The sequence below is a fragment of the Macrosteles quadrilineatus genome, unplaced genomic scaffold (genome assembly GCF_028750875.1).
Source record: "Macrosteles quadrilineatus isolate MER2022 unplaced genomic scaffold, UCM_ALF_1.0 Scaffold_4__1_contigs__length_99947679, whole genome shotgun sequence".
Lineage (NCBI taxonomy): Eukaryota > Metazoa > Arthropoda > Insecta > Hemiptera > Cicadellidae > Macrosteles > Macrosteles quadrilineatus.
In genome coordinates, this window is record NW_026542597.1 from 2,663,897 (window position 1) to 2,691,164 (window position 27,268).

A 27,268-nucleotide genomic window follows, 5' to 3' on the forward strand; every position below is an offset into this window, starting at 1 on the left:
TTTATGCAGCTTGTGTATTCTTAGTCGCGTGCAGTACCTTTTTAATTTAGTCTATATACATCGTTTGGGGTTAGGAAATACTTATAAGCTACTAGACTTTTGAAAAATCTATTTACAATATATGGCGGAAATGTTTAGTTTTACAGTGCACAAATAAGCAAAAATAATGCATAGTTAATTACTTCTCCACAATGCATTGATTTTAAATTTAGGCTATTAGCACAATGTCCATAATACTAACTTTGATTATGTACGTATTACAGAGGCGATTGCTAGCGAATTTTTGCCTAACTACGTTTTAAAATGCCCTCTACCAAAAATCTTTAAACAAATTAATTATCACTAATTACCAATCGAGCACGAGCATACGTTCTTTCAAGCAGTTCAAGCAGTTAAGAATTCACTGTCTTATTTTATTGCCCACCCATTTGTTTCTCAGCAGTTGCTGTATAATGCAGCGTTGAATAACCCAACGTTCCGCTCCGGGCAGTGAGGCTATAACAGATAAGCTGAATAAAACTGTTAAATATTTACTAAGCTGAAAGAAGCGATGACTACGAAGTGCCTGCGGGGCCGTGAATATCGAGTTCCTTGGGAATAGTTTCAAATGTACTTTACTGTAGCAACAAAGCTATCTCGGAGCGTAGCTTGATACATAGGATTTGAAGGTCCAAGTTTTGTTGAAAGGTGTAAATAAAACATTCAAAATATGTTAAACGTTTAGTAATCAAAAGGTGTATCCCGTTTATTGATTGTAATGTGGTGCCAATGTTGTTTTTTTTTAAATCATAAAAAGTGAATAAAGTACCTTTCAAGTTTAATGTGTGTACTCAATAGTACTACAGTAATCACTTTATAAATGTCTCTCAGATGGATTTCAAACTAATTTACTTGATAGATTATATGTTAAACTCCTTTATATAACAATCGTATAAATTAAGGTACAACAATGAACTCAGTTATCCATTTAGGTGAGCACGAATTTGTGTCGATTGACTGCATACTGTGTTCATCATGGCGTATGTATTTAACATGCATCCTGTTCACCCCTTAGTTCAGTGTTAACAATGGTCACAATGTTATCACTCATCTGGCCTTAGTTTCAGCTTCCTCAGACTCTTATCGCTTATCAGCTAGAGTGATCCTGAAATTGTCTGTCTTGAGCTTTATTCATTGCATCGCTAGTCGTACAATCGCCTAGCTAATCCATGCTTGTGTGTGTTTTCTTCAGTAACAAATAGTAGTAAAAGAAAATTGAATAATTGATGCACTCGAACCAGCGGGTCCAAACACGAAACTTCTCTAATAGCATCATATATTATTCACAATGCAGGGTGATTGATGCAAAAAGGACTTTACAACTTTGAAAATTCATATAAATCTTATTAAACAAGGTACAGAGCTGGTTTTGGTGTTGTTTTAACGGAAAACACTTCAAGTTTTTTTTACCTTAAACTAAAGATATTCTATGTGACTTCCGTTGGATTTGGGGAAAATAATTATTTAGGTATGAAAAAATAGTGAAAACCGTTAAAAATTTGAGAGAAATTTACAACATTTTGAAAGTAGGACGTTTTTTGACGGCGAAGGAGTGCGATACACCCACTTCTAGATGTGCTAGGGAGTTGAAATTTCGCACACTTGTAGTTCTTGGTCCCAACCACCCATAAAATTCCAAAAAGTCGTATTTTCAAATTTTAACCCCCCCCCCCCCAAAAAAAAATCCAAAATTGCGGATTTCTGAAAACGACAAAACACGTTTTTTTCAAACGGCTATACCTCGAAAACGGTTAGAGCTAGAAAAGATTTGAGGGAAAAACGTAGGTTCGGAATTAAATTTCCTACAAGACACTAATTATGCGTTTTTTTGAAAATCGCACTCCTTCACCGTCAAAAAACGCCCTACTTTCAAAATGTTGTAAATTTCTCTCGAATTTTTAACGGTTTTCACTATTTTTTTCATACCTAAATAATTATTTTCCCCAAATCCAACGGAAGTCACATAGAACATCTTTAGTTTAAGGTAAAAAAACTTGAAGTGTTTTCTTTTAAAACAACACCAAACCAGCTCTGTATCTTGTTTAATAAGATTTATATGAATTTTCAAAGTTGTAAAGTCCTTTTTGAATCACCCTGTATTTATATTTTATGTCCGACCGGTTTGCAAAGGTAGACATTGGATTTGTCAAGTGGTGTATTATTAGCGTTTCGTAGTACGAAGTTTTTGTTCTTGTACGAAGTTGTAAACCCAGTTCTTCTTGACCATTGACATATTAATAAATGGTATAGGACTTTCCTACCTTAAGCACTAACAAAGCTACCACTTCAGCATTCTTCGCTAACTTGAGCTTTGAAATTTGCGTCCTGCTATGTCGTAATCCTAATCTTGTACAAGCACGTGTACGGACAAAGGTGTATTTTCGTCCGAGGATTTTAACTTTTTTTTTACTATGCAGTATTTGGCCATAGAAATCGAATGAAGTTGGTCACAAGGCTGGGAAAAATCCATTTTCCGCCCTACAGCCCTTGGAAGTGTCCATGATTTGTCAATACCTTTTTGTAGCTGCAGTTAATAAAAACAGCTGATGCAGGTTATTTTTATTTCAATCTACGTGAGTGTATTACAATGTTTTCTTTGCACTATCTAAAATGTGTTTACATTGATTACTGTACAAAATAAGTATATTTAATTTAGCTAATTAACTTGAATCTAATTACGACAATTGCTTCAATTATTTACATCAATAAAAATTCTTTACGTATATTTTTATAAAAGGTTTCACCGAAGAAATGTTTTCCGAATGCAGAACCCTAACTTTAGTACTAAGAACTGTGTAAGACATAATCCTACAAGCCCTAGCGTTGCGGGTGCCTAAAGGTAACTTGTAAAAAGTGATTATCTTTTAAGACTAATTAAGGTTTTACAAATTCACCTCTTACATCCCTTCTTATTCTCTTTCTCGCTGCTGCTGAAATTTAAAACGTAACGAACTTTCTTTATACATACCTTCGCGAATTGACCATTGAGTTTCAAATTTTTTTCTCTGTTGTCTTTTTTATCTTTACATTGTATGACGCTGAACTCTATCTTTTACACGCAAGTTCGGGGTTGGACTAGAGGGGCGTGGCATTATCACTTAACATTTTGAACGATTGGCAGAATTTGAACCCAAAACCTAGAGGAACGAAGCCCCCCGCCGTAGCACAAGACCAGCTCGTTCCATACAAATTGTCAACTCATGCAATGGTATAATATAAAACTTCTTATAAGAGCGCTAAGGACTAAATTGTTGGCTTTAAAAAATCCTATGAAATACAATCTTAACCTTTATTCAACTAGCATTGTTCTAGTTTTCCGAAGAAAATCTCTAAACGTAATAGCATTATTTTAAGAAACAAAACACGCTTTAGGGTTTAACCCTTGTTTTGCGAGACCCCCATAAAACCCAGAATGAGGTGATTTTGTTTTTATCGTAGGGCCACGGCTGAGCTAAATACCCCAACAAATGTGCCACAGTCCTTTGGTATGTCACGTTTACTACAATAACGATTACTTTAGTTGTATCTCGTCCTATTGCATGAAAATGAATTGTACTGTCATTCAATATGGGACCACTGACCCCTTAATAATTGTTCAATTAGGTTAATGAGTAATAGAGGTAAAAGCCTAGGGTTACATTTCTCAGTCGATATCCATTTGCAATACAATATTACTAGAGAAAGTTAATTAAATAGTTAGGTTTTTACTGGTTTCAGAAAAGGTACTTTTTACTGCATTTAAAAATTAGCAGAAATGTTTCCCAATAATTAACAATAGTAGTTTGCTATTTTACACTCATCATATTTCTTTAACTAGCTGTGTACCCGTTCTACGCACGGGGATCTTATAATATTCAGTTGAAACCTTCTTATATAAAGAACAGCAGTTGGTTTGCATATTTTAAGATATGCTGGCCAAACTATTATACATAGCTTCATTTTATGTTGTTTTTTGTTGTTCCGGATCGGTATGACAATCAATAAAAGGTTAAATTACCTCTGTGTCTGCCGGTCGATCCTATAACGGTAGGCTTACTTTTATTTTTACTATCTGATCTCGTTTGCATGGCTCAATCACGTCCTGGTTGAAGTTCGTTCGCTACGCTCACTCACCTGTATGTTGGAGCTCGTTCGCTGCGCTCACTTTCCTTCAGGTTAGCTCGTTCGCTACGCTCACTTGCCTTCAGGTTAGCTCGTTCGCTACGCTCACTCGCCTCCAGGTTGCAAATTAGCTGTTGTCATAAATGTAAAAGAAATAATAGTGCTAGTGCTGCACCCTGTTGGTAATCCTTGTAACTTTAATGCTATTGAACATCACAGAACAGAACCAACTTGTTTAATTGAAACAGCTGTTAAGATTCAATAATTTCATTTCTCATAAGGTTAACATGGGCTTCCAGAAATTCCACGTCAAAAATCGACAAAAACTTGATTTTCAAGGGTTTACTGTTAAATATCTAACTGTCTCATATTCGATGAAATACGTCTAAAACCATCTCATATATGTATAGTATTTGGAAAATAAGTTTCAGGCGGGACAGTGCTATAGTTATTGAGGAGTAGTTGTAATAAAGTGCGTATTTTAGCGTTACCAAGAGAATGACAGATAGACAGACAGACAGACAGACAGACAGACAGACAGAAATTGAGATAAGGTTTGATTCGGTTTCTCTGACCTATGAAATGTAAAAATAACCAAAAAGTTCATTATTCTAAGCAATGTACAGACAAAACTCTAATTTTATTTATATAGACTAGCTGTGTACCCGTTCTACGCACGGGGATCTTATAATATTCAGTTGAAACCTTCTTATATAACGAACAGCAGTTGGTTTGCATATTTTAAGATATGCTGGCCAAACTATTATACATAGCTTCATTTTATGTTGTTTTTTGTTGTTCCGGATCGGTATGACAATCAATAAAAGGTCAAATTACCTCTGTGTCTGCCGGTCGATCCTATAACGGTAGGCTTACTTTTATTTTTACTATCTGATCTCGTTTGCATGGCTCAATCACGTCCTGGTTGAAGTTCGTTCGCTACGCTCACTCACCTGTATGTTGGAGCTCGTTCGCTGCGCTCACTTTCCTTCAGGTTAGCTCGTTCGCTACGCTCACTTGCCTTCAGGTTAGCTCGTTCGCTACGCTCACTCGCCTCCAGGTTGCAAATTAGCTGTTGTCATAAATGTAAAAGAAATAATAGTGCTAGTGCTGCACCCTGTTGGTAATCCTTGTAACTTTAATGCTATTGAACATCACAGAACAGAACCAACTTGTTTAATTGAAACAGCTGTTAAGATTCAATAATTTCATTTCTCATAAGGTTAACATGGGCTTCCAGAAATTCCACGTCAAAAATCGACAAAAACTTGATTTTCAAGGGTTTACTGTTAAATATCTAACTGTCTCATATTCGATGAAATACGTCTAAAACCATCTCATATATGTATAGTATTTGGAAAATAAGTTTCAGGCGGGACAGTGCTATAGTTATTGAGGAGTAGTTGTAATAAAGTGCGTATTTTAGCGTTACCAAGAGAATGACAGATAGACAGACAGACAGACAGACAGACAGACAGACAGAAATTGAGATAAGGTTTGATTCGGTTTCTCTGACCTATGAAATGTAAAAATAACCAAAAAGTTCATTATTCTAAGCAATGTACAGACAAAACTCTAATTTTATTTATATAGATGATAGCGCGTGATTACAATATTACTAATTTAAACTATAAAAATCAAATTCTTGAAATATTTGTTAAAATAATTTTATAATTAAGATGAAGTTGCATCACTGACTTCGGATTGTTCATTTGCCGTGGTTGAAATAACGCATACACAGTTTCTTTTGTTTGGTAATGTTGTCTAATCTACTTTTTGCAACCCTTATAATGTAGGATAATTACTATTACTGTAGCAATGCAAATGATAAAATGTAACATAGTTGTATACATCGCCTTAATTGCCACGACCAAAAAACCAATGAATCAATTGATCTACGCATCTTTTTTGAGAAGCCTAGTGATTATAGTGTTCGCCTTCAAGGCAAGGGTTTTCTGTTCAATCATACTCTATGTCGGTTCTTGGCCCATATGACGTTTGTTGTTATTATTTTTTCAATTAATTGTGATATAAAAAAAAAATTGACGTTAGATAGTGACCAGCCAAGGTTTTGGACTGTCTCATCACGAAAACATAAAATAATGCTAATGGCGTTGACTCGCACAAAATACATTGAAATGCTACGAAATTGTCCATTTAGTGCATAATGAAGCACAAAACAAAGATTAAAAAATACACAAAAAAATTGGAAAACCAATCACAACATCGAACTTTTTCGATTTAGTAAATTTCTTTTTCCAGTTGAGTTCAAAATACTTAAACCAAGTAATGATGGAACCTTTGAAGGAATGGTAATAGTTTCCCAGAAGGTGTAGACCGGAGGTGCAATAATTAGGAACCGTTACAGTTCCTCGTCGCCCCGATAGACCTTGACACACTTGACACTTGATGACGACCGGAGATACGAGTTCTGAAACGTCGGGTGTTTAAGTCGGTCAATATCATCGGTATTAATGAGCTTTCATAAGGTGTTTGGGGAAAACAACCTCAGGGATGAGAAACGTCAGGATATGGTTGCGGTCAAGTTGGACCAAATTCTATCACAGGAATGTTGTTACTAAGCTTTTAAAGAGCAAAACTTGACTCACTTTATGACGAACTGGCATCAAATTTGATTCTGAATCGTCAGGTATCCTAAGGTGATCAATTAATCGATATTAATTATCGTTTATAAACTGTGTTCAGAAGAAAAAGTCAGAGTGATTTCAGTGGGGTTAGGTATTTAGGTACCGGTATGATTTGAGTTGAAACAACAATGTTATGTAATGTGCCTGATCCTAAAAGATCAATATTTTACACACTTGATGACGACTTGGCATACAAGTTCTGAAACGTCGAGTTTTCCTGAGGTGTTAATATCATGGTTATTAGGCTAATGAGCTTCCATCAAAGTTCACTGACTTGTACTTTCCACATTGGTTAGGAAAGATTTGATTGTGAACTAAATTGAAACATCAATTTTCTCATTTAATTGTCCGTAAACCAATACTTTACACTCTTGATGACTACTGAAAATCCAAGCATCGGTGTTATTGAGCTTTCAATAACGATGTTTAGATAAAACAATTTTAGCCTGCGCAGTGCGCATCCCTGCCACTGTGAGTTGAAAAAGGAATTTAGTTTTTTGCGTTTTACTAATCATCAAATGATCAATAGGTATCAAATAATCATAAGAGCAGTATATGGTTAATAATACATGTCAATTTGGAAGGTGTCGATTGCACCGAGTGCTACAGTTACAATCTTTATGAATAAATCAACCTCGCATGCTAATCTTTCTTCACACCGGATAGCTATGAATGCTTATCGATAGGCGTTAGTAACTTTATAACCTTATAAAAAACTCTTTAAGCATAGATAATCTACATACATATATTTTTTATGTAGTAGTGTGAGTTGGTGATTTTGTCCTTACAAAGTAATATATCTGGTTCATTCGAGATATGCTCAATGGGTAGTTTGAGTGTGTTATGGAAATGCACTGAATAGTAGTCAAAGAGGTTGTATTTTCGCTTATATTAACATGTACATTATCATGTGATGCGTATTTTCGTTTGTTTCATAAATGTGTTTTTGTTTTAGGTACGTTTGGCTGGCATTGGGTTGAGTTTCGAGTTACTTATGCCTATATATTTCTCCAAAAAGTAAGTTTTGTTACTCTAATCACACAAAAATGGCATTTCGAAATATATAAAACCAGCAATTGTGTAAATCATTAACTACTATTTTTTCTTTGTAATTTTTATCAATAAGTTAAGTATTGTTCTTGGTTAAATGACAGATTTAGCAAACTTACTGTTATGAGCATTGTCATTGAATTAGTTATAAATTAAACGCTGTAATTTTGTTGGAACTGATTCTAAATTTCCAATATACGTTGGGACTGCTGAATTTGAGTGATTCGTTGCTCAAAATTCGTAAAATCCATATTATTTGTGTGAAAATTGCGACTACATTATTTAGCTATTACTATACAACGATAAAACCACTGTTGTGAATATTGTGTATTTAATATGATCCAGCTGTTTGTGGCCACATCACCTGTGTCAGTCAATTAATTGTCCAGTTTATTACTCTATGGACAGGTACGTGCAGTGGTGTACTCTGTGGTAATGACACTGAGTAGGCTATTGTGTATTTAATTTTAATATGATCCAGCTGTTTGTGGTCACATCACCTGTGTCTGTCAATTAATTGTCCAGTTTATTACTCTATGGACAGGTACGTGCAGTGGTGTACTCTGTGGTAATGACACCGCCACGCCCTACACTTGAGCCACTCTACTCTGTTCCCGCCCTTTTTGCAGGCTGCGTGTTTTTGCAACAATATCACATTATTATTACGAGTATAATGAACAGTTTACAGGAATTACACACACAAGTGTCCGTAATGTATCACACTTACTCAGACTCAACATTAGGGATATACATTTTTGACAAATATCTTCAGGTGGATCTATTTGTGTATACTCTTGTAAGCTAATCCAGTTCATATATAAACCGGGAATTGGTTTTTTTTTAACCGATTGCATTAAAACCCTTTAGAAAAGCTTTTCAACTTGTGTTTTAACTTCTCTCATTCATTTAGCAGATGAACGTATGGCCCATCTGTCAAATATACCCCCCTTCTCCAGGGGCATTTGATATTTTAAAATTCAAATTTACCATCCCCATTTCCCACAATGTCCCTCCAGGCGCCGCGAAATATTTGGAAACTGTTAAATTTATCCGTAAATGTTTTTGTTTGATTAAAGATCTTAAAATCACTTTGAGCCCTGTTACCCGGGATTTAGAACAATTGCTACGTTAAACTTATGGTAGTTATTTATTATGAGAACCTTGAGAAAGCTACAATGTTTACGTCGGTTTTGTCTACGTCTCAAATGGTTTCACTTCACGAGAAAAAAGCTTCACATCGTTACACAGGTTACTAACATAAACAAAATCTGGTGGAATATTTTGTAAAACTATTTACAAAAATTAGAATGTTTAATGATTGCAAAGAGTGTTTAAAATTGAGTATTAATTGGTCATACCAAATGAATTTTAGATTTTATTTTACAATAAGGTACATACAGCGTAATAATTCACTCGCAAAGCTACTAGGTGTTACCTTAACAATGAGACGATCGTCAAAATGTTTCAGCCTAAATTTTGGGAAAATACAATTCGAGTCGTTTCAGAGAACGTCAGAACGTGTACAGCATTATTAAGTGCAAGAACTGTCATTGAGTGCAACTCACTTGTCAGAGTTTGTAGGTTTCATAACTTGAAAGGATCACCTTCAGCGTGATGGGTTTCAAGAGAATAGCTCGTTGATTGCGGGCTGCAGATGAAGGAAATGAACTAAACAGCTGACCAGAGGCCGGAGCATTGTTGTTACTAACAGCTGACTCTATACTGTATTGTTGCTCGAAACTAATGCACAACCCCGCTGGCATTGGACAGTTAGTGTATGGTTAAAGTAGCCAACTTTGCAAAAGTTATTGGTTTCTGTAAAAACATGTTCATTTTTCAATTTTCATGTATATGATGTGTAGGTTTGCCTTGGTAACATTTGTTCGTCGGGATCAAAAAGAGATTTAGATTATACAAATTAAACTGTCATATTTTTAATAACTGTTATAAATGGCATATGTTCCAGAATAAAACACTCACAACCAGTGTTATCTGACATAGATAAGCACGGGAAATTCCGGGCGATAAGCATTGACGTCTTCTTTAATTCATTCACTGATTTACATTATTTCCATTTTATATCTTATTTTGTATAGGAAGGTTTAAATTTAGACAAAGTGATTCAACAAAACAATAAATATAAGATATTAAACAATGTGATATTTTCAGGAAACACACGATTATAGGTAACTGCATTTTTCTATTGTATTTAAAATAACACGTTTATCATAATAGTATATTTAATCAAAAAGAAAAGTTAAATACTACAATATGTAGATAAAAGTCCATATTAATCTTTACTGACGTGTAAATAAATTATTTCGAAATTTTTGTGCAACTTATATTATTAATTAGAAAATCTTTTTTTTTCAAAAACACCTTCGTCGAGGCTGGTGTTGAAGCAAACTAAAAATGCCGGTTATGCACTATTTATGATCATCCTTACAACTTCAACTTTAGTTTATATTTGTTCAAACATACTTTGTTCCGTCTTGCTTTAAATTAGGATATGATTAATCCTTTCACAATAGTTCAATCATATACACAGTTTCTTCATACAAAACAGTTTGTTTAACCATTCAATCTACAAACATTTTACAAACTACGCAATGTATACTTGTACCAACGACGCGACGTTTCAAGGAGACAGGTTGTATTACAGAGGTATCATGTATGAAGTAGTTCACACATAGGGCAACCGTAATCTTATACCCTTATACCTCATCACCTGTAGATTCTGTGACTATAGATACAGTATGTTCATGTAGGCCTACACATTCCGTTACCATGTTATAGTTAACCAATTCAAGAATCAAACCTTAACACTATAGAAATTGAGTTGCCTGCAGAGGATGCTACTGTTAGCAATTATTTCTGCTACCTTTTTCAAACTAAAAATACTTGTGGTGAAAACTAGTATACTATCAAAAAACAAATTAAAGCATTGACAATCTAATAAAACAAATTATATACATCCATCATACAGCTAATGTTGCCCAAAAAGACTAATCCCCTATAGAAGCTTGATAATGATTAATCAATTAACCATCAAATCTGGGTCGCGAACTGTGTCCAAAGATCGTATTGCTAGATAAACCAATAGTGTGACCATGAACCCCATTGTTAAAGAAAGGTAAACACTGATCAAACTCCTACCTTAGCTGGAACTGGAAGTGATTGTGTAATCCAGCTGTTCGATAAACAGGGATTGGACTCCGGTTGTATTTTGTAAACAAAATAAACTGCTGATCTGTGCGAGAAACTGTCAAATCTCACTCACTGGAGTGAATCATTATACAGGGTGTCCCGTAACTCTCTGGACACTTGTATATAGCGTTATTCCTTAGGTCAAGACAAACACATTTCACCATAGGAACATGGGTCTGTGGTGTCTAGTTTACCGACTGTCGGCATTTATGTGTTTTTACATAAACATTAATAACTCCTAAACTGTTTGAGATACAGCTTTGATATTTTGCAAAAATGTTAATCTTATTAAGATCTATTATCGTTAGAAATTATACTAAAAAATCATTATCCGTTTCGAAATGGCGGCCATTTAAAATATTTGATGCCAAATTTCACGAAAACCGTTAACTTTACAAAAAAAATGCTAGAGACAAAAAGGTTTGTAAATTTTATGTAGTTTTCCATGATACCTTATTTGTTAAGATTGGATAAATAATAACAAAGAAACATGTTGTTTTCGTAATGTATGACCACTTTTCTCCATTTAAACAATGCTAAACAACGTAAAAGGAGTATTAGCATTGTTTAAATGGAGAAAAGTGGTAATACATTACGAAAACAACACGTTTCTCTGTTATTATTTATCCAATCTCAACAAATAAGGTATCATTGAAAACTACATACAATTTACAAACTTTTTTGTCTCTTGCAATTTTTTTGTAAAGTTAACGGTTTTCGTGAAATTTGGCATCAAATATTTTAAATGGCCGCCATTTTGGTCTTATGTGATCGTTGGTTCCTATGGTGAAATGTGTTTGTCTTGACCTAAGGAATGACGCTATGTACAAGTGTCCAGAGAGTTACGGGACACCCTGTATCCTAGCCGAATCCTAGCCGTACAGAAATAATTCTCCATTTTTAAGTGTCTTCTTGTTCTTCTCAGATGTTATGTTGGATCAGCTGTTATATAATATTGTCAAACACGTGTTATTGTATTGCATTGTATTGCGAGTGTTGGTCAGTCTCGAGTGCCACACTTGACCGCATTGGGCATTGATCCAACCATTATAACAACACAACACAATAGCAGGGATGGTTGATCGCTCTTCATTATTGTTCTTTGTCTTATTTTCAACACAGTTTTCTTTACACCAACCTTGATCTTTTCTAATTAGGAACATCCATTGTAGTCCAGGCAAACTAAACAAACTTACATAGGGACCGTTAAAAAAATTGCAAGAAAACGTTTTATGGTTTTATTTTGTAGAGTTGGGTTTGCAGAATGACATACTAAAAGTTGCCAAAAATCGGTGCACGAGAAAACCACTAAAATCACAATTTAAAATGGCGGCTTTTTTCAACATTGGACAAATTAAAAAAACATATTTCACATGCATTTGCTATGCACATTTTTCGAGATATTGACTTGGGACCACCGCCTGTATTTATTGAGTGGTTAGTACTTCATTTTGATAGGGAACATGTTTTTGGCCGCCATCTTGGATCCGCCATATTGGACATAGATAATTTTTTTTCAATGTAATGATAGTGTTGTGACACATCATTACCAACTACATTTTTACACTGATTTCAATGCCGAAATCCGTTTTTAAATATCTTTATTCATTTAGAAGATATATACAAAAGAAAACTCTGCACCATACATTTCTTATGGACGTTTCGTAGTTTGATATTTTTTTTTTTAATTATTTTTCTTATATCTCCAGTTCTTATTAACGCTTGTAGTTCGTTATAGGCTTAAAATATTCAGTAATGTAAGGGCTTTCATTTGAGCTCTTGATCATTAAAATCAGACGAGTTAAAGACCTGCTACGAACCTCAGAACAATATTAAATTTAACTTTTTAGAAATATATTTTTATTAAAATATTTATAACTCGGGTTGTTAATACGTCACCAAGTTCTTTCTTGTCTCAAATTACTCAGTGAATGTTTAGCTTTGATTTTATTAATCACTAAACAAAATCTGACAATTTTAAAATGAGCCATGGACCATAATTTAACATTAAAATGTATTTATTTTGAAATTTGTCTTTAGTTAAGGACATATATCCCAAACCCTAATAACTCCTGGAAAGTAATCCATAGCTAAAATAAAAGTCAATATTTTGGCGAATTATTTAAGACTATAAAGAGTTTTGGGAGTTATTTAGAATTAGGAATATACGTCTTTAACTAAAGACAAATTTCAATATAAATACATTCTAATGTTAAATTATGGTCCATGGCTCATTTTAAAATTGTCAGATTTTGTTTAATGATCAATAAAATTAAAGCCAAACATTTACTGAGTAATTTGAGACCAGAAAGAACTCGGTGACGTATTAACAACCCGAGTTATAAATCTTTTAATAAAAATATATTTCTAAAAAGTTAAATTTAATATTGTTCTGAGGTTCGTAGCAGGTCTTTAACTCGTCTGATTTTAATGATCAAGAGCTCAAATGAAAGCCCTTACATTACTGAATATTTTAAGCCTAGAACGAACTACAAGCGTTAATAAGAACTGGAGATATAAGAAAAATAATTTAAAAAAAAATATCAAACTACGAAACGTCCATAAGAAATGTATGGTGCAGAGTTTTCTTTTGTATATATCTTCTAAATGAATAAAGATATTTAAAAACGGATTTCGGCATTGAAATCAGTGTAAAAATGTAGTTGGTAATGATGTGTCACAACACTATCATTACATTGAAAAAAAATTATCTATGTCCAATATGGCGCATCCAAGATGGCGGCCAAAAACATGTTCCCTATCAAAATGAAGTACTAACCACTCAATAAATACAGGCGGTGGTCCCAAGTCAATATCTCGAAAAATGTGCATAACAAATACATGTGAAATATGTTTTTTTTAATTTGTCCAATGTTGAAAAAAAGCCGCCATTTAAATTGTGATTTTAGTGGTTTTCTCGTGCACCGATTTTTGGCAACTTTTAGTATGTCATTCTGCAAACCCAACTCTACAAAATAAAACCATAAAACGTTTTCTTGCAATTTTTTTAAGGTCATATCCTATATTTACCCGACTATGTTGAAAAACCATTGTCACGAAAACGCACAAAATGAAGCACATTTTATGATTTTTGTTAAGAGTATTGGTGATTTAAGTTACATAAATAGTCAAGCCGCCTTATTTTGGAATGTTTCTAATGCTTTAGGTGTATTTCTTTTTATACCCATAATATGTAATGTTATCCAGTAAAGCCATGTATAAAATTTGTGTTAGAGTTAAAGTGACTAGTATTTCGATGAAAATTTAGCGTTTGAGATATCAAATAGTTTTAGTCTAGAATGTACCAAAGTACAGTGTATTCTGTGCGGTTCTTGTAGTGGCTATATAACACACACTAGGGATAGTTTGAATTTTTGCGTTGACCATGAACAACACATTGAGTGATATTTATGACTAATATTGTTGTAAAATTAAAATATTTGTAATTTATAAACAATGAAGACAATCTTTTGTAATAATTTTAATCAATACTGAATACAAATACCCTTTCCAAAAAAATGTTTATAAATACGAAATTTCCCTTGTTCATTTAGGGTAACCCAAGTGTGTCAGGATGGGTCCTAATTTAGAGTCCCAGCAGTTCTGAATCTCGAGGTAGTTGACTACAATAGGATGATTGACTCAAGGATTGTGTAGCATCCTGTAGTTAGCCGACCTTCCTCAACGTAACGTCAACATGGTTCTTTATCAGTACAGCATGGCCCTGGTGACGCCGGGTTCAAATCTTGATATAGTTGTAACCTTCACCACATAATTACACCATAATTCGACAATGGACAATTGTGGAAGCCCCCGTTTTAGAAGGAGATGATTTTATGAAGGTTAAATATATGTCCTCAAAGTCATACAGTACTAAAAAATGTAATAATTTTTACTGGTAGTTTAACCCATGTTTTGCAATGGAATTACAATATGAATGTTCAAATTGAATTAATGTTCAAAGCTTTTGTCAAATGGATTCACTACCTTGTCATTGTACACCCTAGATGGTACCTCTTATCTTTATACGTTTTTCTTTTACTCAGTTGTGATTAAAAACCAATGACAAAAAGTAAACAGGGTAAATGATACCATGGCGGAATTTGTGTGTTGCCATGAGAACCAATCAATATTGTTTACTTTCAAAATCTTCATCTTGCATCTTTGAAGGTCTGCAGTGAAATCCTAGTGAAAATAGTATAAGACAATATACCTATAACAGTCATCGAAACAGTAGCTATATTAGTGATAAGTTAAGATTATTTGGTATGGGGGGTTTTGTCTGATGGAAAGATAGACAGACACCTCATGTATGTAATAGTGTTGCATTTTTGAAATTACATAAAGTCAAAGTCAAATGTGGTTTTGTGTTGTTAAATATAGGCAATTCGTCAATGCTCATGAATTATAGTGCAATTAATGATCTAATAATCATACAATTTCTTAAATTCAAATGTTTTATCTCGCATAACAATAAATAAATGACAAACGATTCTTTCTCTTTATAACAGTTATCGTTGTAATATTTTCAGATCCGAAAGAGTCCACTATATGGATGCACAATCAGTTTTTATTGGGTCTGCAACGCAGTTCACTCGTCCGCACTTAACCTTTCACCACAAAGCTTTATCGTTTAAACGCTTTTTACATCAAAGCGTAGGATAACCATGCGTTCGCCTGACTTGATGAGCGCGTTTTCAATCCACCAAACCAAACAATTTACCCGTGCGTGATCCGAGCGAATAATTCAATGACAAAGTAAACAGAATGATAAGCGGGGGATTGGCCAGCAGCTGGTATCTTTACACGAATATCACTGCACGATGTTCCCCTATCATAATCACCCTCAAACATTCACTGTGTGTCTTGCAGGGAGAAATTATTTCTACGTGATTTCCTGTCTTTAATTTTGGTTGGTTGGAAATTTTGTAGATCGATCCAGAACGATTAGTGGGCCTGAGATATGTCCTTGTACACATTTTACCTAACCCGCCATGTTAAACTTCAATATCCCAAGCGTGATGTATACAACTTCCTTACTTCTCGAGTGATGTAAAGTATCAAAAACTCACTCGGTGATGTAAAGAAACCCATTTAAATAACATTGAGTGCATAACTTAAAAAATATACCTCTATCGGAGCCAACGACATTCAACGCTAGAAATCAGCTGTGCGCTTGAATGTTATTGTTATGCTTTAAAGTATTTTTCTAACCTAGCTTTTGTTTGTAAAAGAACGTTACTGTTAGAAGATGAGTGAAATGGATAATGATGAAAAAAAATTGTACGTAAACCCATGTATATTGTCGGGTCAGGTAAAATCTTGTACGTACGTTACGCAAGAGCGTGTAAAACATCACTTAGGTGAATTATGCAACTCGCTTCCGCTCGTTGCACAACATTCACCTGCGTGATGTAAAAACGCTCTTACTACACTTGTAATGTAAATAGCTATAATCTAACTATACTAAGCTTAATCTAACTATACTAAGCTGTAACTATACTAAAGAAGTGTTTACATAAAAGTTTACAACATTCCAAAAAGCTTCCAACATTTTCAGTGTGTACAACTGAGTTATGTTTTCCACAATATGTTGTAAACATTTTTACAGCACTCTTTAAATTTTCCGGTTAAACATGCATGAGTTATAAACAAAACTTCGAATACTTCAGTTGTAAACTGTTGCGTAAACGCGGATTTATACTACAGTGGATGTCATGTAATCGTCGCAAACGAAAAGCTGTTTAGCTTCTGCTCTTTGAGCAGAAAAATACAATCATTCACATTAGATCACACTTTTTTTAACTTGGTGCGTCTTAAAAAATGCAATATGTAACCGTAGAAACCTTGAATGTCCAAAGGTATTGGGCATGAAGAGTGGAATAATGACTTATGTAAAACTTCAGCCTATCCGTTTCAGTAGTTTCATAGACCCGGAACAGATTCATTTAAAAATACACAGACCGTAACCACTTTCATTTCATAATGTAAAGGACATCCAAACGTAGATACAACTGTTCAATAATATTTGAACAGTCTTTATACAAGCGGGGGTCGTATACAGCGTTGTTTGATACCTGATAGGAAGATGAGTCGTAGTGCGTATACTCGTGACCTTGTATACCACCTCAAGGTCAAGGGTAATAGCTTCAGCAGCACGTGGATGGCCTGTTGACCACAGTCCACCACAGTCCTGCAACTGATAGTTATCTGGAACCTGTTACTTGGAACAGAGTTATGCTTAATGGCGTTCTTCTCGCTGCGTCTAGCAATGGTTGCAGAAATACAGTATAAATACGTATACTGTTTTGTGCAAAGGACAGTAATGAGCATACACAAAACAGCAGCTTGAGTTTACGTATTTCGTGTCGGAACAGTCCAACCCCTGTTCTTGTAATCTATATCTATACTATTATATAAAAATCTAATGGTGTCTTTCTGTATGTGTGTTACTAATAGGTGCAAAAACTACTGAACCAACTGGGCTTAAATTTTACAAAAATATAGCTACCATACCGAGGACCATTATAGGACTATTCACATTTCGATACTGACCGTAGGCTTTGCCCCTTTGGCTTTAAAAGTTCTGAGGTGAACATTTTAAAAGTAAATATTGATTGGTCTCCATGGCTGCGATGAGAACACTAACAATGTTTGTTTACATTTGCTTTGACATTTAAACGTAACCAAGAAGAACTGTAAACTGCATATTTCACAATTTCAGACAGCTGATACAAAGAAATTAAATATAATATTTTCCATAACTATGAGGTAGGTTTATTTTAATTTTTAATCTAACCTTTCGTCACGGATTATTTATTCTAAAACTATGTCAATGATTATAGAAAAGAAAGATTCTATAACCGTTGCTGTATCAACTCCGGCTCTGCTTTGGATTTTTTAAAGCGTCTAAGTTATGTAAATAATGTTATTGATATGTTTTCATGGAAACAGTATGAAAATTACAATTTATATATGTTTTGTATGTATTTGGAGGCTACTTGAAATAAATTCTAACTGCTAAACATGTGTTAGATTAACTTAACATAACTTGCACATCACATTGTTTTTTATATATATATTTATGTAAATTAAGTTATTGTGTTTTGCTAAACCTATGCTTAAATTAAACTAAAGAATATCATCAATAACTAAATTGTACGTCGTTGATTTTTGTTTTCTAAAATCTGTTGTATATGTGTAACTATATTTAATTTTTAAATGGTAATACAAAATACTCTTGTTTTATCTTAACATAGCTTTCAGTTCACATTTACTTTATTTGATACATTTATTATTTGTGTTTTTCCACACCACTGATTAAATTAAACCAAGGAAAATATCATAAAACTAAGCTAGCAGTACACAGTGTTCTTTTGCTTCTAAAATCAATTAAATATCTGTTACTATGTTTACTTAATGGTAAGTGTGAAAATGTAAAGGCAATGGACGATGGAACTGATTAAAAGAACTGGTTTGTATATTAAGTTGTTTGTTGATATTTTTGTAGAGTAGAATCAGAGATGTAATAAAACATATACCTACTGTATTTGCTAAAAAAAATTAGTCCTTGATGCTTTGACCAATCATTTCTATTAAGACCATAAAAGTAATGTAACAGATTAATGCAATAGATGTAAAGATTAAAATGTTTCTATTTTGTGTCCTCTTCCCGTTGCAAAGCATGGGTACAACAGCTAGTATATATCTAACTTCGACTTTACATAGTATCATTAATTGATCCAATGACAAATAACAACGGTTCTTTTGGGATTGAAGAAGCAACCTTCAGTTGGAAACTAGTCTTGATATATTTTTGCATATTTGTTTTCCCATCAGTAATGTTCGGTCTTGATGATGTGACATGATTGATGAATCCACAGGGAATGTTTTCTAGGACTATCTTCTACAGCTTTGGGATTTGAATTTTTGATGCTGTTTGAGCAGGTTGTCGTAGTCTTGTATAAGTATTCAATTCAGTTTGTATCACTCAGTAAATAGTTTTCCTACATGCATAACCAAAATAGCTACTCGAGGATAGTAAAAATAAAAACAAATAGTAGGATATCATCAATGGGGCGTGAAGTGACCGTTTATGCTATTTTTACTACGGCTCACTATTCACTCCTTTCACTATAGGGAAATTTGCTAAAAAAGACTTTTTACACCAATTTAAAAAAGTGAATCTAAGACAATTGAGACGCTTTTACCTTCCACATTTTCGTTCCTCACCACTGCCTTTCCCACTGTCGTCGTAGACTGTAGGCCATTTAAGGAGCGGCGCCGGAAGTCGTAGGGCGTGGGCTCATAGGATATGTCCCAGATTCTTATCATGTTCAGCTTGTGCCCTCGTGTGACAAATGTTCAATGGATGAGAAGAAGGAAAGAATGCTAGCTAATTTACAATCTGTAATCATCAGAACCATCTTTCCAAGAATTTAACCGTCTCGGATCTGTCCCCTGAATTGGAGTTGAAACAGTCTTCGTTTGTTAAAGGCACCGCGGTTCACTGTAGTAAAACAAGGTTATTTTAAGATTATTTTTAAAAGTCTGAAAACTTTTTTATCGTTCATAACTTTTGCATTTTGTACCTACTTGACGGTACAGACTTAACATCTCAACCATTCAATTTAGGAATACCTCTGCGTACTCTAAAAGAATTACTCTACAAGATTACTCTAGAGTCGGTGCTAAATTGGTGCAATTATTTAGGCTGCACTTCATTACCTTCACCTTTTGTGATATATTTTATCCAAGTACAGCCTGAAGGAAGAGAGCACTTTGGGTAAAAACTAATTTATTAGAGCAATCTGGATTACTATAAGCAGGTATTTAGTAGGAAACTGTAAATATTTACCAATCTACAATGTAAACTGATATTGAACAAACTCTTCGCTTGTTTTCGATAACTACAGTCCGATCATCTTTACCTCCAAATCTTGTCTATGACTTACATCTATGACGTCATAGGATGCCGGGCACGGAAATGTTTCACACTTACTCCTTGCTAGGCCTACAGGTTCGTGACATTTTCACACATCTAATCACAATTAGTGATTGGTGGGATTCTAACCCGTTATCCTTGGGAACCAATAGCCCGCGTTCCACCACTAGATAACTCGCTTTCCTTACCTCTTAGCAGATACTACTTCGATTGCCTTTTCGTGGAGGAGGAGGCACGGCAACAGTGTATTCAGTGCAACAATGTGCTCGTTGCAACAATGTGCTCGTTGCAACAATGTGTCCAGTGCAACAATGTGATGGATTTACGGTTTCGCGTCGTCTGATTCGCGCACGCGTGACACGTCGCTCTGCAGCGTGACCGGAAGTAACTCTTGAGGAAGCGTTATGTCCAAGTCTTCCTCATAGGCTAACTGTTGTGGTGTAGAACTACTACTAAGTAACCGTTTAGCTGGGTGGAGTTTAAAACTGTTATCGTATTTTGGCAACGTCCTTCTCACAATTTTGTGATTACATTTCTTCCATGTTTGAGGACTGCGTTTGTTCGTATTGGTAATGTGGGCCAAATCAATTTTCTATGGTAATAAAAACAATCAACAGTTCTATAGTTGATATTTTTTTTATTTAAAATTTCCTTTACAACAATTTACTTTACCTCCAAGCTATTTGAGCGTGTCAGTTTTCCTTATCAAAGATAAGGTGGTTTTCTAAATTAACATCTACGTATTCATGAATTTATCATAGGTACTAATTAATTAAGTGGTCAAAATAATTGTCGAGTTGCTCATTCAAAGCCTGACAAATTTTAACAAAACAATCGTCAGTAATTATGAAAGAAGGATATTAAATACTTAAACACTCTGACATTAAAATTGTGTGAATATGTTGATGCTTACATCTGAAATTTACGGGAAAAACTAGCAAAAATTTACTCCAATTTTGACCAGGAGCGAAAGCCTCTTGTGCAAATTAATTAAATATAAATACCCGCGGGTGTGGTCCTATCCTATCAGTATCAGTGAAGGGAAGGGAGAATCCGCAACTAAGCAATTACAGTGTCGCAGGCTGCTCGGGGCTGTTGTAATAATTACAATGTAATGTTCACCCTAATTACACAACAATAAGGTGATTACAGGCGATGTAAATGGAGTTACAACCATTGAATATATAGGGTATATATTCAATGTTACAACCGCTGCAGTGGACAGTGGACCCGCGTAAAACTGTCAATGCAGATTTACGATTGGTTCAAATTGCGGTATGAATCATCGGTGGAAAGTGGTGTGACGTTTAGTGTATTGATATTAGAGGAACGTAATCAATTTGACTTTAAGAAAGTTTTAGGGAATGCTCAGTTTTTTCCAGTAAGTTATATTACTTCATTTCATCATTCTCGTCGTAGTTGTTACTGTTGGTTCATGGGTTTTTCCACTTGTTTTGCAGAAGATGTTAGTGGTCGTTGAGAAGGATGTTGTGCGAATTCTTCATGTTTTAGCGAATTTCCCATAAAGGGAATAAGCTATTACCATAGGTCTCATTCTCTCATGGTAAGACGTGGACCCAGGCCCGAATTGTAAATCAAATCAGGCAAACGGAAATTCGCTCAGCCTGTAGCTGTAGCTGTAGCTGTTTTGGTTGTAGGTTTGCTGCGGCGGGGTTATGTATGGTAGTCAGTTACTATTAAATTTACCGTTTGTTTTAACTAACCATCTAGCTGAGAAAATACCTTGTCGTAAACCTCAGTGGTACAAAAACGTAGATCCATTATAAATTAGTCTTAGTGGAACTTTATTACACAGTAGCTAAATACCAATTATTTTTTTCCTCTGTGCTCTCAACCCGTTCCGAAGCACGCTTATTTGTTCAGTATGCATTGTACTCTATATTTGGTTCCTAAGGTTTTAAGCTTATGATGCTTCTCATCAGACGGTTAGTTAATGACGCTAACCATAAAATACTAATGTAATGGACTACACAAGTGGACAGCGATTGGTTCCAATAAAATACCAGTGTAACTAGAGGAAACACAACACTGTCTTTTACTGTCAATTTTTTTTCCTTCTAATTTGCTCAGTTTAGTAGTAGTGTATTTGTAATTGACGTAGTTTTCTACATTATTTGATGTGAGATATTTAATCAGACAACGTTCTACAACAGAATTGCCAAACTTGGCGGTCAGTACTACGCATCTACCTGGTTTTATCTGGTTATTCGATTGGTTTAACCAGTGTTTGATCGGTATTATTAGCTCTACCGACCCAAATGCATGGCTACCGAGCCTCGTGACATTTGGCAACGGCGAGGCGACAATGACTGAAGTAGGCTCTATGCCAAGAGCACTTCCAGGTGCACGCCCAGAACTACATTCCTCTGGATAACTGGACTCGATTTAATTGTTTGTTAAACAAAAGGTTTGAAACTGGTGGAAACTCAGATGAATTACTATTGTATTGACTGATTTTCAATGCCATTGGGATAAAGTTGGTTAAAGTTTTAGCGTTTGAGAATCTCAGAGCAGTTGTTGAGATGAAGGAGTCGGTAGTCCAAAATGAAACAGACGATCCTACTGAAGGGTTAGTAGGTTGTGTTTGAAGTATTGTGGCACAGAATTTAGTGGGGGTCGGTTGTAGGCGACTAATGTCTGCTGTATAAACAAAATGTAGTTTTTCCCGCGTTGAAGCACACTTTGTGATGGAAACGATTAGAAAGCTAATTGTTTTGATCTGCATTTAGAAGAAAGCTAGATTATAATTATTACCACTATTCTTTTAAATTTATTGTTTTACTTAGGTTAAATCCCTAGATTTTTCTTAAAGTCAGTGATGTTTAATCCTAGTATTTCAATTTCCACGCTAACATTTACCCGCTCAGGAGTCAGAAACTGCATTATATTGTGACATATCCATTAAATTAAGCGCTACAGTTGATTTCACTTTACCTGTTGGCTCTACTCAAGCCACTCTTTATGGAGTGTTGCGTCGAACCTAAAAGAATCGAACTATAGTGAGACAGTCCACCTTGAGACCTGTCAAGTTCACTCGGTGTCAATAGCAAACAACTCAGTCAAGTTCTCGTCGGAGGACAGCTTTCGCGCCAAACAGGGACCGCCGCGCCACTTTCGACCGGCAAAACGCTTCGTCGCGACCGTTTACTCGATAAATAAATCTATAAAAATTCGTCGAGTGAAAGTTCAGTCGGGCTTAGCGGTCTCTCTACCTGTATCTGGAATGTGCTAGAAGGGGATTGTGAATAGGGAGTCGTGGTTGGTAGTTTGTTAAAATAAAATTATTGTTCAAAAGGATATTGTGGGCAATGAAAAAGGGAAAGAAGATATAATTATTAAGTACACGGGAGTGGAGTGGAACTGAAATATTTTGTTATTGTAATAGTTTCTATAGTAGATTTCATGATACGATTTACGCTATTTAAAATACGCATATTTTGTAATTATTTTCGACCTAGTGACTTTGTAAGTATATTAGTCCAATCCTAATTTTATTGCAAACGTCCCTTAGTGTTGTCAATTGGTCGAACACCTTGTTACAAACGAATATCCACACAAAGAGAACGAAAAACAGAACAAAGTGGTTACACAGTCAACTTTCAGCGGCAATAACATAACGGGAAGTATATGGCCCAGCATTGTGATAGCATATGACCACGCAATGCAGGCTGTTTTTGTTGTACAAGTGCACACGCTTGTTCCCACTTGTTATTGGTAAAAAAAATTACCCTCTCGTATTCCTCATATCCGTGCTAAGTGGTAAATTGTATTACGGTTTCCTAAAATGACTGCGTCAATATAACAACTAGCTGCAAAAACTGTTAGTATGGTATGGGAATTGATGCGGTAATGTACGAAAGACGAAGGACGTGTTGTTGATGTGGGAAAAGCACGAGGCTTTGACTGTAGCAGAGATCATCTCATCGCAGATTCTCTATGAAAACGTTTTTTTTTGTGTTGCAAATGGATAGGAAAAGGAGGGAAGGGAGCTTAAATAAAATTCATTCGGTTTCTAAACGTTTCCCTGTCAGTATTGGCAGTACTTAGTTCTCTCATTCCAAATTCTGTAGTCCCTAACAATGCTTAAATCCTCTGGTGCGAGACTATCACTGTCGGCTGCGCCAGAGCACATTCCTAAGGGTAGTTTAGAGTGGTTGTTTTTGGTATTGGGAACAGCATGAGATGGTCTCGTACTGTACTGTCCGCGAGAGTAAAGAAGTCCCTTGAGCCAGAGCGATACGCAGCTATGTTTGGAGGGTATCGCGCACTATTTGCAGGCGCTAAGCATCTGGGCACCTCGCCTCGATGTCTGTCTGTAAACAACTGTTGTAAACATAATTACTCATATCTTTGTTTTGGTAAGTGGTTATCATCATGTGGTCACGTCATTTGATTCAGTGCAGTCTCTTATGTTTGCGTATTGAGTTCTGTTTTGTTTTGGACGGTCCTTACAGCTATGGATTTAAGAAAACGTGGTGCTACAATACATATAGTGGAGAGGAGGGATTTAATTAGACGGGTGATCGAGTGTTGTGACAATGAATGTAAAGACAAAAAGTTATTAGTGCCAATAGAAAAGGCAACAGGCCAACAGAACGTGCCGAAAAAAACTATTAAACGAATTAGAAAACCCGGCAAACAAACTCCGGATTAAAACCCCTGTACACCCGGGAAAAACGCAAGAAGGCTGTTATGAACGCGGCAAACTGCGTGAAGAGTGAAGACGGCTCTAATTGTCCCGCGAAACGTTCAAGCGTAACGCCTTCAAACTACGAATAGGCCGGAGCTCAGGGGACTTCTTTACTCTCGCGGACAGTAAGAGGGTTAGTGTTTGTTGCGACTAGGAGGGAAGGCCCTGTCAGCTGAGCCAGACGACCTTGGTCCGCGGGAAGAAAGCGTCTAATTGCGCGTCGTCCGTCAGTCAGTCCGCTCCGCCCCGCACTTCCCGCAGTCGGTTCGTGTACCTCCGCGCGGCCAGACCTCGAGCTCGCCGCTAGTGTAGTGAAGTTATTGTGAATCACGTAAAGTCTGTGGTTGTGGTGAATCTTTGTGTCTGCAATGAATGAAACGTGAACTTGTGTCATTGGTTTTGGATAAGCTCGTAACGCTTAAGTCTTTTACTATACACCTCTTTAGTTGATGTGAGTATACTATTGGATTGTTGATACCTAGTACCGAATCACTGTGTACATTTTGATTACTTTAATTTTGAAGTTTTGTTTTGGTAAAAAGAAAAAAAACATCTTTAGTCGTTAGGAGTTTTTATAAATTGCACCTTAGCGTTGGTGACATTTTATTACCAGATAACAAGTGTAGCTATCATTTTTTTTAACTGATTTGACCATTATTGCTTTGGACCAGAGTTTTAGAGTTCTAAGTGGCTTGCTAAGGGGAATACTACAGTTTTATATACTGCATATTTTGATTTTTTTCGATCAATCAAATTAGTCTAAGTCGTACGATATAATGGCTCGACAGTGTACATTCTATAGAGGTGGCACCTAAACCTCTCAAAGAATGTTGAGTATTTTATGACCCAGAATCTGAATCCTAATCCAGGCAAAATCAGATTTTTCACTCTTCCACTTAAAACACAGAATCGTAAAATTAAACTTGTGTCCATAGATAAAAACCCCTGAACAATTCAAGACACTGAATATTTTTCTTCAGAGGTGATTGGTCTTCTGAGAACCAGTCTAGTTTCGAAAAAGATTCATTGGACTATTATGGACTTAAAAGTTTGAATTCGTAAGTACAGGATTGTAACAAATATCCTAAAAAAAGTTGTAAAACAGGCAACTGAAGAAGCCAGATATTAGGCAGTATATTGTTAACATGGTGTAGTTTTATCTTCGCCTGGAGATAGCCCCGTGAGTTATCAACTTTGTCGCAACACCCAGATGTTCCAATGTCGCCAATCTTTTCTGATTGTGTACTTTTGTAATTTTTATATTTTACTATTCAATTAAATTTGTAAACATCCATTCAAACTATGGTCCGTAGACTATTGGATATTTTAAGGTAATAGGATTTGTTAAATGAATAGTTTTTGGACTTTTTTTATTTTTTTATTGGGTAATGGTCTCTTCGTTTACTCCACTCACCAACTGAAACCTTGATTCATACCTCCTACCTTCCAAATTATTTTATGTTTTGCCTTTGGAAGTTTATTTGTATACCGTACGTAACAACTAATCCAACAAAAAAAAAAACCAAGTATTATTTCCAACGAGTAAAGCTTTTTTAAGTAAAACTTGCCATGAGAAAAAACTGAGTGCTTCACAAATTGTGTCACCGATTAGTTAATTGTAATTGGAGTATTTTTGTGTTGAATCTAAACCATCACATCGGCGTGTGAACATGTAAGCTGCAGTTTGTATAGTTGCTTTGTACGCAATTTTCCCTGCCTGCACCATTGCTTATTACACAAAGCGCGAATTTGTACGTGTAATAGTCTTCTACTACATCGAATGATACGATATGCGAAACTTTCCTTGTAGACCAAGAGATAGACAAAAGAAAACTTGATTTACCTTAATTATGTCTTGTTTTAATCTTTTACGGTTTAAATCATAGCCTAAAGCAATGGTAAATCTATAAAGAATACATTTTCTTGTGTGGAAATCAAGCAAACTCGTCTTTTTTTGTAGTAATTAAAAGTATTTTCGTTTGGCGCTACAGTAGTAGATTTCTCACCCTGCTACAAATTGTAAAGCCTGGTACGATGTGCACTTGATGATTGTGACGTTTTGTGCTTAATTCGACTAAATGCTTTCTATTGAAGGTAGATTTTACGATTTGTGGATTGCTCATTGGCTACTATACTAGAGGACAGCAATAGTCTACAAATATTTTGTTGAAATAGTTAAAAGGCCGGTTAGAACACAAATAGGCTAGTACAACCAACAAAACACCGTCTCTATTAACTGGACAAAACTAAACTAAAATTTGTCTTCAACTGATCCAAAAGATGATAATGTAAGGAAGTGTATTTTAATCATCGATTGGACCTAACGCGAGGCTTGGTTGCCCCGTGATAAAAAAAATGTACTCTTCTTATATTACCGATTATAAAAAAAAAAAAAAAAACAGTTATAGATTTTGTAAACTTCTATTTAACTTTATATTACCGAATAAATTTACTACTTAACTGTGAGTCTTGCTTAAAGCATTATTTATCAAATTAATTATTACAATATTTGTAACATTCTCGTGTTCTTAATTTCTCATCATGAAATAATAGTGTGCGGATAATTAT

General features: G+C 35.2%; 1 protein-coding gene across 3 annotated transcripts in view; it reads left to right on the top strand.

The window, feature by feature from the left end:
- Positions 1-27,268, top strand: part of LOC128991439 (beta-1,4-glucuronyltransferase 1-like) — a 169,666-nt gene that overhangs the window by 124,712 nt on the left and 17,686 nt on the right. The window contains exon 1 of one of the 3 annotated variants that reach the window (XM_054414311.1): positions 24,976-25,151. The exons of the other annotated variants lie outside the window; for them this stretch is intronic. The gene's annotated coding sequence lies outside the window, so the exon portion shown is untranslated. Of the gene's footprint in view, positions 1-24,975; positions 25,152-27,268 lie in introns of those variants that run through there. 3 annotated transcript variants of the gene reach the window in all.